The sequence below is a fragment of the Bos grunniens genome, chromosome 6, assembly GCF_055505025.1.
Source record: "Bos grunniens cultivar Pamir isolate PY7600 chromosome 6, Bosgru_T2T1.0, whole genome shotgun sequence".
Classification (NCBI taxonomy): domain Eukaryota; kingdom Metazoa; phylum Chordata; class Mammalia; order Artiodactyla; family Bovidae; genus Bos; species Bos grunniens.
Genome location: NC_141170.1, coordinates 20381894 through 20394033, shown reverse-complemented (window position 1 = coordinate 20394033; position 12140 = coordinate 20381894). Strand labels below are relative to the sequence as shown.

At 41.0% G+C, this 12140-nt stretch overlaps 1 protein-coding gene and 1 non-coding gene across 11 annotated transcripts in view; both read right to left on the bottom strand.

The window, feature by feature from the left end:
- Positions 1 to 12140, bottom strand: part of TMEM150C (transmembrane protein 150C) — a 115266-nt gene that overhangs the window by 24448 nt on the left and 78678 nt on the right. The window lies entirely within an intron of this gene.
- On the bottom strand, positions 2553 to 2692 carry LOC147370380 (U4 spliceosomal RNA). Its single transcript, XR_015166339.1, has one exon. It is a non-coding gene; the product is annotated as a U4 spliceosomal RNA (small nuclear RNA).

Below are 12140 nucleotides of genomic sequence, written 5' to 3'. Positions count from 1 at the left end.
GGCGACAAAATCACAATGTCAACCAATTCATGTACAGTGAGAGACACAACTGCCAGAAGGACAAACACTCGCACTGGACCCCCTTTTAGGAACATCTACATGAGAAATCAAAACTTGCAAGACAGAAGAGCGAAGAGAGTTACCAGGACGATTCTAGGACTATGGCATTAAGCACAATGGCTTTGTGCGCTCACTGCCTTTCGAGAGAGGCAGTATGGTGGGCAGGAGGTGGCATGGCCAGGCAGGGGACTGAAGCCCAGGCCTGCCATTCTGTAGCCGTGTGATCTCTGGCAAGTTTTTCCGTCTCTCTCGTTTTAAAATTTTGGTCATACTCCAAGGCACGCAGGACCTTGGTTTTCCCAACCAGGGATCGAACTCGTGCCCACTGCATTGGAAAGTGACGTTTTAACCACTGGACCACCAGGGAAGTCCTGTTATTTCATCTCCTAAGCCTTAGTTTCATTATGGAGATAACTATTTTGTAGGGTTGTTCGGAGCATTAATGACAAGGCAGGCAAAGTACGTCGTACATAATGTGTGTTCTGTAAGTGGCATCTCTGTCAACTCTAACTGCCAAGCAGGCCAGTGCTCCTATAAGGACAAAGTACTCTCCCTCCAGGGCTGGGCTGAGGACGGGTTAATGCTTTCTGCTCTGGGCTCATACTTGTCTAGGACAATACAGACACCCTTCCTGGTAGTAATAGTTTCTTTCTTCAGATGACTTTCCAAAAGCTAGTTAATACCTTTTCCTTACATATATATTCAGGGCCCACCTTTCTAAGTGTTTACTCTTTGGTTATCTTTAAGTAAGCATTGCTTTTCTTATTTTGTTTTGAAAGCAGTTAAGGTGGCTAATGGCTACTCTCCTGAAATGTTCTATTTTTACTAGCTTAATTCTCACAGGAAAACCTTATGTTCAAATTAGGAAAAAACCAGACTGTATCCTTTGTCTAATGAGAAATGAAAATTTCCCTTTCTTAACCAAAGAGATGCCTTGCGAGGTGATAAGAATAAGTTTATGGATAATTGTTTTATTAGCTCCTAATGGAACTACTTTGTGCTTCTTCATAATGTTTACTTTGGTTATGTTTTTTGTTTGTTTTAGAAAATTCCAAGTTCACGGGCAGTTGTAAGAAAGAATAAAGTGATCCTGTATATCCTTCACTCTTTATCCCCATCCTGTATAACCACAGTACAATATCAACACCAAGATACTGACACTGATACAATGTTTTCACTTTATTCAGATTCCATGAGCTTTACATGCTCTCCTTTCTGTGTATGTGTATTTTGTTGTTGTTCAGTCACTCAGTCGTGTCTGACTCTTTGTGACCCCATAGACTGCAGCACGCCAGGCTTCCCTGTCCTTCACCATCTCCCAGAGTTTGCTCAAACTCTTGTCCATTGAGTCGGTGATGCCATCCAATCATCTCATCTTTTGTCATCCCATTCTCCTCCTGCCTTCATTCCTTCCCAGCATCAGGGTCTTTTCCAGTGAGTTGGTTCTTCACATCAGGTGGCCAAAGTATTGGAGCTTCAGCTACAGCGTCAGTCCTTTCAGTGAATATTCAGGGTGGATTTCCTTTAGGATTGACTAGTTTGATCTCTTTTCTGTCCAAGGGATGCTCAAGTCTTCTCCATGACCACAGTTAGAAAGCATCAGTTCTTCGGTACTCAGCCTTCTTTATGGTCCAATTCTCACATCCATACATAACTACTGGAAAAACCATAGCTTTGACTAGATGGACCTTTGTCAGCAAAGTAATGTCTCTGTTTTTAACACACTGCCAAGGTTTGTCATAGCTTTTCTTCCAAGGAGCAAGCGTCTTTTAATTTCATGGCTGCAGTCACCATCTGCAGTGATTTTGGAACCCCCCAAAATAAAGTCTGTCACCATTTCCACTTTTTCCCAATCTATTTGCCATGAAGTGATAGGACCAGATGCCATGATCTTAGTGTTTTGAATGTTGAGTTTTAAGCCAGCTTTTTCACTCTGTGTATTTAGTTTATGCAATTTCACATGTGTAGATCATATGACTACCACTACAGTCAAGGCGCAGGACAGACAGTGTCCATCACCTCAAAGAGCCCTAGTGCCACCCTTTCATAACCACACGCACTTCTCTCCTCCACATCCTTCTTAGTGATCTCTGGCACTCATTAATCTGTTCTCCAATTCTATAATTTTATCATTTCAACAATATTATACAAATGGGATCATGTAGAATGGAGCCTTTAGGACTGACTTTTTTTTTTTTTTAACTCAGCATAATTCCCTGGAGACCATCTAAGGTTTGTGTTGATCAATGGTTTGGTACCTTTTATTATTGGGTAGTATTCCATGGTATGGATGGACCAAGTGTGTTTATTCACCCCTACAAGACACCTGGTTTATTTCAAGTTTTTGGCCATTGCAAATCAAGAAGCTATGAACATTAGTTTACAGGTGTTTGTGCAAACATAAGTTTTTATTTCTCGGAATAAACACCCAAGATTGCAATTTCTGGGTCATTTGATAATACATGTCTAGCCTTTAAAAAAAAAAAATTCGGTCTCCATGAGACTGTCAAAAATTGCCATTGCAGACTATATTTCAAGTCATCATGGTAGGGTATTGGGAAAAGTTTTCAATTAGCAATAATCACACCTTGGATAAACCTCATTGCCTACAAAACTGCCACTGTGCAAAGCTAATAAGCGTTTAGTTCTTTCTTAAAAATGATATATTTATTTTAATTTTATTTTTGGTTGTGCTGGGTTTTTGTTGCTATGCTCAGGCTTTTCTCTAGTTTCAGCGAATGAGGGCTACTCTCTAGTTCTGCTGCGGTGGCTTCTCTTGTTTCAGAGCACAGGATCTAGGCACACGGGCTCCAGTAGTTGCAGAACACAGGCTCCAGAGCACGAGCTCAGTAGCTATGGTGCACGGGCTTAGCTGCTCTGCGGCATATGGGATCTTCCCAGACCAGGGATCGAACCTATGTCCCCTGCGTTGGCAGGTGGATTCTTATTCACTGTATTACCAGGGAAGTCCTACATGTTTAGTTTAAGGACTTGGTCAAACTGTTTCCAGAGAAGCTGTACCATTTTATATTCTTACTAACAATGTATGATTGATCCAAGGTCTTCATATCATTATCAGTACTGGTGATATCACTATCTGGTGTTATCATTAAATAATTGGTGTTAGCCAGTGCTGTCACTATTTTTTATGTTAGCCATTCTGATAGTTATATATTTGATATTTCATTGTAGTTTTAATTTGCATTTCCCTGGTGCTAGTGATGTTGAATATCTTTCCCTGTGCTTGTTTGCCATCTGGATGTCCTCTTCAGTGAAATGTCTATTCTTTTTACCCATTTTCAATTTGGATTTCTTTTTTTAACAGTTGAGAAAAAAAAACAGTTTGAGAGATCTTCATATATTCTAGATACTAATCTTTTTTGGGAGGATACATGGTTTGGAAACCTTCAAGGCTGTAGCATCTTCGTTCCCTTGAACAAAATCTCTTATTAAAGAATTATTTTAAGTTTTTTTATGTATGTATGGTAAAATATACATAACACTAATTTTTTTTAAACCATTTTAATCATTGTAAGTGTACTATTCAATGGCATTAAGAACCCGAAAGTGAAAGAGGAGAGTGAAAAAGTTGGCTTAAAGCTCAATATTAAGAAAATGAAGATCATGGCATCTGGCCCCATCACTTCATGGGAAATAGATGGGGAAACAGTGGCTGACTTTATTTTGGGGGGCTCCAAAATCACTGCAGATGGTGATTGCAGCCATGAAATTAAAAGACGCTTACTCCTTGGAAGGAAAGTTATGACCAACCTAGATAGCATATTCAAAAGCAGAGACATTACTTTGCCAACAAAGGTCCTCTAGTCAAGGCTATGGTTTTTCCTGTGGTCATGTATGGATGTGAGAGTTGGACTGTGAAGAAAGCTGAGCGCCAAAGAATTGATGCTTTTGAACTGTGGTGTTGGAGAAGACTCTTGAGAGTCCCTTGGACTGCAAGGAGATCCAACCAGTCCATTCTAAAGGAGATCAGTCCTGAGTGTTCTTTGGAAGGAATGACGCTAAAGCTGAAACTCCAATACTTTGGCCACCTCATGAGAAAAGTTGAGTCATTGGAAAAGACTCTGATGCTGGGAGGGATTGGGGGCAGGAGGAGAAGGGGACGACAGAGGATGAGATGGCTGGATGGCATCACCGACTCGATGGATGTGAGTTTGAGCGAACTCCAGGAGATGGTGATGGACAGGGAGGCCTGGCGTGCTGCAATTCATGGGGTTGCAAAGAGTCAGACACAACTGAGCGACTGAACTGACTGACTGAACTGACCTTCATATCATTATGTAACCATCACCAGTATTCATCTCCAGAACTTTTTAAGTACCTTCATATCATTACGTAACTATCACCACTATTCATCTCCACAATTTTTTCATCTTCCCAAACTGGAACTATATACCTGTTAAACAATAACCCTCTTTCCTCCTGCCCCAGCCCCTGGTACCCACCATTGTACTTTCTATTTCTATGATTTTTACTAGTATAGCTACCTCATGTGAGTGAAATCATACAATATTCGTCCTTTTGTGTCTGGCTTACTTCATTTAGTATAAAGTCCTTAACGTTCATCCCTGATGTGGTGTGTATCAGAGCTTCATTTCTCTCTAAGGCTGAATAACACCCCATTGGATGTATATACACACACACCATATTTTGTCTGTCCATTCATCTATCAATGGACACGTGGGTTGCTTCCACTTTTTGGCTGCTGTGAATGATGCTGCTATATATTACATATAAACAAACTCATGTCCCTGTTTTCAATTCTTTGGGGTATCTACCTAGGAATGAAATTGGTCACATGGTAATTCTATGTTTAATTTTTTGAGGACCCCTCGTGACAGCCACACCATTTTACACCCACACCAGTGATACACAAGAGTTCCAATTTCTCCATATCCTCACCAACTCTGGCTATTTTCTGGTTTCTTGATAGTAGCCAACCTAATGGGTGTGAAGTGAAGTGAAAGTTGCTAAGTCATATCTGACTCTTTGCAACCCCATGGACTACACAGTTTATGGAATTCTCCAGGCCAGAATACTGGAATGGATTGCCATTTCCTTCTCCAAATGGGTGTGAAGTGGTATCTAACTGTGGGTTTGATTTGCATTTCCCTAATGATTAGTGATGTTGAGCATCTTTTCATTTGCTTACTGGCCATTTGTATCTCTTCTTTGGAGAAAAGTCTATTCATGTCTTCTGCACATTTAAAAATCTTTTTAAATTGTTGAGTTGTAGGAGTTCTTTATATATTCTAAACATTAATCCCTTATCAGATATATGACTTACAAAATTTTCTCCCATTATGTGAGTTGCCTTTTCACTTTATTGATAGTGACCTTTGATGCACAGAAGTTTTAAATTTTCATGAAGTCCAGTTTATCTATTTTGTTATTGCTGTTGCCTGTGGTTTTGGTGTTCCATCCAAGAAACCACTGTCAAATCCAGTGTCATGAGACCTCCTCCTTATGCTTTATTCTAAATGTTTTATGGTTTTATCTCTGCCTATTCAGATCTTTGCTATATCTTGATTTAATTTCTGTATGTGGTACAAGATAACTTCATCTTTTTTTTGCATGTAAATATCCAGGACCATGTATTTAAAAGAAAGTCTTTTTCAATTTTGATATGTTCTAACTTACCAAGTTTTCCTTGTGTGGATCATCATTCCGATGTCAAGCCTAAGAACTCTCTGTTTAGTGCTTAATATAGAAGATCTCCTCCTGTAGTTTTTTCTGAAATATGTATAGTTTTAGATAGAAATCTGTGACCTAGTTATGTCTTTAAAACTATAGATCTTTACTGTCTTATTCAATTGGATTAGACTCCCAAAATCACTTTGACAGGAGTCAAGAAATAGGTGATGAGCTAAATCAGTCTTCTGACCTAGTAATACGTCACAAAGAAGATTCTTACAATGAAGAACATCTACTTCAGCCATAATATATCCCAACGTCACTAGGTTCTTTGGCAATTGATGAATACGAGCTTAAGGACAACAGTGAGGTATATGTGTGTAGACAGCGGAAGCCCCCTTCCTTCCTTCACCTCCCTACCCACTTTTGAGTTACCATGGAGGCCAGAAGATCAAAGTAAAAAGCTCTTTTAGGACCAGCTTCAGTTTTGTGGTGGCTCAGATGGTAAAGAATCTGCCTGCAATGCTGGAGATTTGGGTTCAATTGCTGGGTAGGGAAGATCCCCTGGAGAAGGAAATGGCTACCCACTCTGGTATTCTTGCCTGGAGAATTCCATGGACAGAGGAACCTGGCTACTACAGTTCATGGGATCGCAAAGAGTAGGATGCAACTGAGCAACCACCACTTTCTGGTTTTGTTAATCTACCAGTGCCCCATCTCATGTATCTTGATCCTTTTCCCTCTTTCTCTTTCCCTGGGAAGAGAACAACTGTGGTAACTGAACCTGGTAACTGAACAACTCTGTTGTTGCTGTTCAGTCACTAAGTCCTGTCTGATTCTCTGTGACCCCATGGACTGTAGCACACCAGGCTCCTCTGTCCTCCACCATCTCCAGAGTTTGCTCAAATTCATGCCCATTGAGTTGGTGATTCTATCTAACCATCTCACCCTCTGCCGGCCCCTTCAATTCTTCCCAGCATCAGGATCTTTTCCAATGAGTTGGCTCTTCGCATCAGGTGGCCAAAGTACTGGAGTTTCAGCCTCAGCATCAGTCCTTCCAATAAATATTCAGGACTGATTTCCTTTAGGATTGATAGGTTTGATCTCCTTGCAGTCCAAGGAACCCTCAAGAATCTTCTCCAGCATCACAATTTGAAAGCATCAATCCTTCCTTGGTGCTCAGTGTTTCTTTATGGTCCAGTCCTCACATCCTTGACTATATGGACCTTTGTCAGCAAAGTGATGCCTCTGCTTTTTAATTCACTGTCTTGGTTTGTCACAGCTTTCCTTACAAGGAGCAAGCGTCTTTAAATTTCATGGCTGCAGTCACCGTCTGCAGTGATTTTGGAGCTCAAGAAAAGAAAATCTGTCACTTTTTCCACTTTTTCCCCTTCTATTTGCCATGAAGTGATGGGACCAGATGCCATGATCTTAGTTTTAATGTTGAGTTTCAAGCCAGCCTTTTCTCTTGCCTCTTTCACCCTGATCAAGAGGTTCTTTAGTTCCTCTTCACTGTCTGCCTTTAGAGTGGTACTACCTGCATATCTGAGATTGTTGATATTTCTCCCAGTAATCTTGATTCCAGTTTGTGACTCATCCAGCCCAGGATTTCACATGATGTATTCTGCATAGAAGTTAAATAAGCAGGGTGACAGTATACAGCCTTGTCATACTCCTTTCCCAATTTTGAACCAGTCAGTTGTTCCATGTCCAGTTCTAATTGTTGCCTGATAGTCCATGGGGTGCAAAGAGTCAGACACGACTGAGTGACTAAGCACAAGATACCCACATGTAGGTTTCTCAGGAGGCAGGTAAGGTGGTCTGGTATTCCCATTTCTTTTAAGAATTTTCCACAGTTTGATGTAATCCACACAGTCAAAGGCTTTAGCATAGTCAGTGAAGCAGAAGTAGCCATTTTTCTAGAATGCCCTTGCTTTCTCCATGAGCCAGTGAATGTTGGCAATTTGATCTCTGGCTCCTCTGCCTGTTTGAAACCAGCTTACACATCTGGAAGTTCTGAGTTTACATACTGTGAAGCCTAGCTTGAAGGACTTTGAGCATCACCTTACTAACATGTGAAATTAGCACAACTGTTTGGTAGTTTGAACATTCTTTGGCATTGCCCTTTTAAGGGACTGGAATGAAAACGGACTTTTTCCAGTCTTGTGGCCACTGATGAGTTTTCCAAATTTGCTGACATATTGAATGCAGCACTTTAACAGCATCATCTTTTAGGATTTGAAATAGCTCAGCTGGAATTCCGTCACCTCCACTAGCTTTGCTTATAGTTATGCTTCCTAAGGCCCACTTGGCCTCACACTCTAGGATGTCCGGCTCTAGGTGAGCGACCACAGTATTGTGGTTATCCAGGTTATTAAGACCTTTTTTGTTTAGTTCTTCTATGTATTCTTGCCACTTCTTAATCTCTTCTGCTTCTGTTAGGTCCTTACTGTTTCTGTCCTTTATCATGCCCCTTCTTGCAAGAAATGTTCTCTTGATAATTCCAGTTTTCTCGAAGAGATATCTAGTCTTTCCCATTCTATATTTTTCCTTTATTTCTTTTCATTGTTCATTTAAGAAGGCCTTCTTATCTCTCCTTGCTATTCTTTGGGAACTCTGCATTCAGATGGATATATCTTTCCTTTTCTCCTTTGCCTTTTGCTTCTCTTCTTTCCTCAGCTATTTGTAAAGCTTCTTCAGACAACTATTTTGCCTTCTTGTGTTTCTTTTTCTTTGGGATGGTTTTGGTCACTGCCTCCTGTACAGTGTTACAAGCCTCCTGTCGTAAAGGAGGTAACTGTTACCTACTGTGCCCATCAGGAGTTCTTCAGGCACTCTGTCTGTGAAATCTAACCCCTTGAATCTATTTGTCACCTCCACTCTGTAATCACAAGGGGCTGTGTTATACACACCCAAAGAATGGGACTCTAAGTCCCATTTTGTCCAAAATAACCTGTCTTTTCTTAGCCCATACCTAGCTGATAATGTGACCAAAAGAACCCGCAATAGAAAAAACACTGATGTGCTCTATTGTTTCTGTGCTGGAAGATGATTCCTGGAGGTGCCAAGAGATGAAAATGTGATTTCTTTAAAAAAATATTTCTTTATTTGGCTGCACTGGGTCTTAGTTGCGGCACATGGGATCTTTAGCTGCGGCATGTGGGATCTAGTTCCCTGACCAGGGATGGAACCTGGGCCCCTAGCACTGGGAGCACAGAGTCTTAGACATTGGACAACAAGGATAGTTCCTGGTTTGGTTTTATAAGCTGTTCTGACTTGGTAAGTTCAGATATTGACTGCAAATATTTTTAAAATAAAAAAAATGAATAGGTCTATTCAATTAAGTCTCTTCACTGCCTCAGTGTTACCTGAGAGGTGGTTCTCTTTTTCCCATCTTTCCTGACACCATTAAAATAAACTGGCCCAGTGCTTCCAGTCACAGAAGCAAGTGTCACACAAAGTTTACTTACATTTCCTAGTAAGGACAAGTTCCACTGTTTCCCTGAGTTGCATCAATGTGGTACCTACCAGCTGCTGCTGCTGCTAAGTCACTTCAGTCGTGTCCGACTCTGTGCAACCCCATAGACGGCAGCCCACCAGGCTCCCCCATCCCTGGGATTCTCTAGGCAAGAACACTGGAGTGAGTTGCCATTTCCTTCTCCAATGCATGAAAGTGAAGTCTTTGAAGTCGCTCAGTCATGACTGACTCTTAGAGACCCTGTGGACCACAGCCTACCAGGCTCCTCCATCCATGGGATTTTCCAGGCAAGAGTACTAGGAGGCCACATTTTTCTTTGCCTTTTTAAAGATAAGAGGGGAAGAAGGAAGGACTACGCCATACTTCTAAGATAGCTTTATCTTTGCATTCTGAATTATGTTTCTACTTAATGTAATATTTACTCCATTGATATTAATCTTCCAATAATATCTCACAGGAAAAAACAGGATAATTTCTCCCATGTCCCAAATAGTAAACTATATCTGGAACAATGTCACCCAATACATTTCTGACAAAAGGAAGAAAAGAACCAGAATTGCGTAAACCTTCTCAAAAGGGTTCTGGCATTTAGACTTGGTTTGGAAGATTCTCCTCCAAATGGTGTCATTTATCCAAATGATTTGCGAAACTGTTATGCAGACGGTCAAATCCTCCTCGCGTGCCAGTACTGCTAATCCTCTGTACATTTCTACTGGGTGTTTGTTTCTTCAGTAAATAGCAATTCCTCAAGTCTGAGGCTTCCCTAGTGGATCAGATAGTAAAGAATGTGCCTGCAATGTGGGAGACCTGGGTTTGATCCCTGGGTTGGGAAGATCCCAGGAGAAGGGGAAGGCTACCCACTCCAGTATTCTTGCCTGGAGAATTCCATGGACAAAGGAGCCTGGTGGGCTGCAGTCAGAGGGGCTGCAAAGATTCAGACACGACTGAACGACTAGCACACAAGTCTGAGCAGTCTTCACTGTCTTTCATGGCATCTGTGGTAGGAGTGGGACTGCACAGTGGGGACCGTCGAACACTTGGAGTCAGAGGCTGAACACTTCAATCTGCTCCCTGATCCCCTGAAGCTCTCCTTCTTCCTCAGAGAGAAAAATGAACTCTGTCAAAGGTCTGCAGTGGCTCTGCCATCGCTACTTTTATTCCTCCGTAAATCTGATAGCTTTTAAAAAAATCTTTTGGCTGTGCCAGGGCATGCAGGATACAGGATCTTAATTCCCTGCGTGTGTGCTCAGTCATGTCCAACTCTGCGCCCCAGTGGACTGAAGCCCGCCAGGCTCCTCTGTCCATGGGATTTTTCCAGGCAAGAATACTGGAGAGGGTTGTCATTTCCTCCTCCAGGGGATCTTCCCCACCATGGATCGAATCCATGTCTCCTGAGTTTCCTGAATTGGCAGGCAGATTCTTTACCACAGGAATCAAACCCTTTCCCCCTGCATTGGCAGCACAGAGTCTTAATCACTGGACCTCCGTGGAAGTCCTAAGTCTTCTAGCTTTAATGCTCAAGAGAACATCTGGTCACTTGAACATTTACAGTCTCATGGAAGCAAATAAAGCATTACCTTAAGCCCAAATCAGCTTGGCACCCAAGCCTCCAACTATGTGAACATGATCTGAAGAGGGGGTCTTGATAATGGTCATATATTCATATTTTTTATCATCGAATTCCAGACAGATGGCTCATACAGTATTATCTACTGAAGCTACCCAAGTCAAAGACTATAGTGTACTGTTACCATGGTAACCCTTGAAGACAAGCCTTCTGCTCTTTCAAGTGGAGGTAAAATTTCTCCAAGCCACGAATGGGAAAAAGTAAAGCCTACTGGATCACCTTCATTTGTGGATTTTATAATTTTACTTAATGAGAAACTACTTACGACAGGGAAATGTGTCAAAAGTTAAGATAATATTTTCTGGAGCTGGAAACAATTTTCTTGTTATGAACTAGAAGGATTTTATAAAACGGAGGTTAGTGGAGAGATGCAGCTATAATTCATGGACTTGGGAGCCAGATACCAGAGCTTGGAATCCCAGCTCTGCCACTTGTTACAGTGGTTGTGTGACTTCAGATGTTCAGCCCCCTGTGTCTCAGTTTCTTCACCAGTAAAGTGGGTACAATGATGGCACCCACTTCATCGGGTTTTTATCAGGATTGAAGATACATCTAAAGCTCTGATAGCAGTGCCTAGAATTTGATGTCTTTTCAATGTCTTAACTACATGCTACTGCAAGTGATATTTGGGGTCTTCAGTTATCTTTTTTTTTTTTTAATTTTGTAATTTATCAGGAAGTAAGCTCTCTGCCAAAGCAATTTTTCATTCTGCTCTTAGGGCCAGCTGGCATGGAGCAAGAAAGATTAACAAGTCATTACTAATGACCAGGATTGTCACAGTGTCTATGAACCAAGCGCATCCTTGATTTTTTTTTTAACCTTCATGGAATCTTGAGTTATTTTTCACATGTGTCATAGACAAATGCGGAGGGTTTGTGTTATTTTATAATTCATTTACAAATTGTAATGACAAGGACTATTTGTTTTGTTTTGTCCTTAAAATGTTTACAGAGTCTCAGATATAAGCCAGCATAGAGAGACATCTGCAAAACAACAATCTCAATATGCTGGTGGTTAAAATTCTGCTTTCAATATTCTAAATCTGGGAAAGCATGATAGCTTGAGTGACCTGGTGTCACCCTAAAAATACATGACTTCCTCTAATCATAGAGATATAAACAATACTATTCAGGCTATGAGGTCAATTTCCAAAATAATTTCTCTGAGCACTGGAAAGAAACAATATATTAGTTAAAAAGGGAAATCTGTGAAATATTACCATCTCCAAAAGAATAGGATAATTTCGATATAGAACCAATGGTGATTGGTTTTTCTCCCCAATGTACTCTTGATTTCTAAAATAAATCACTTTGGGACTACCCT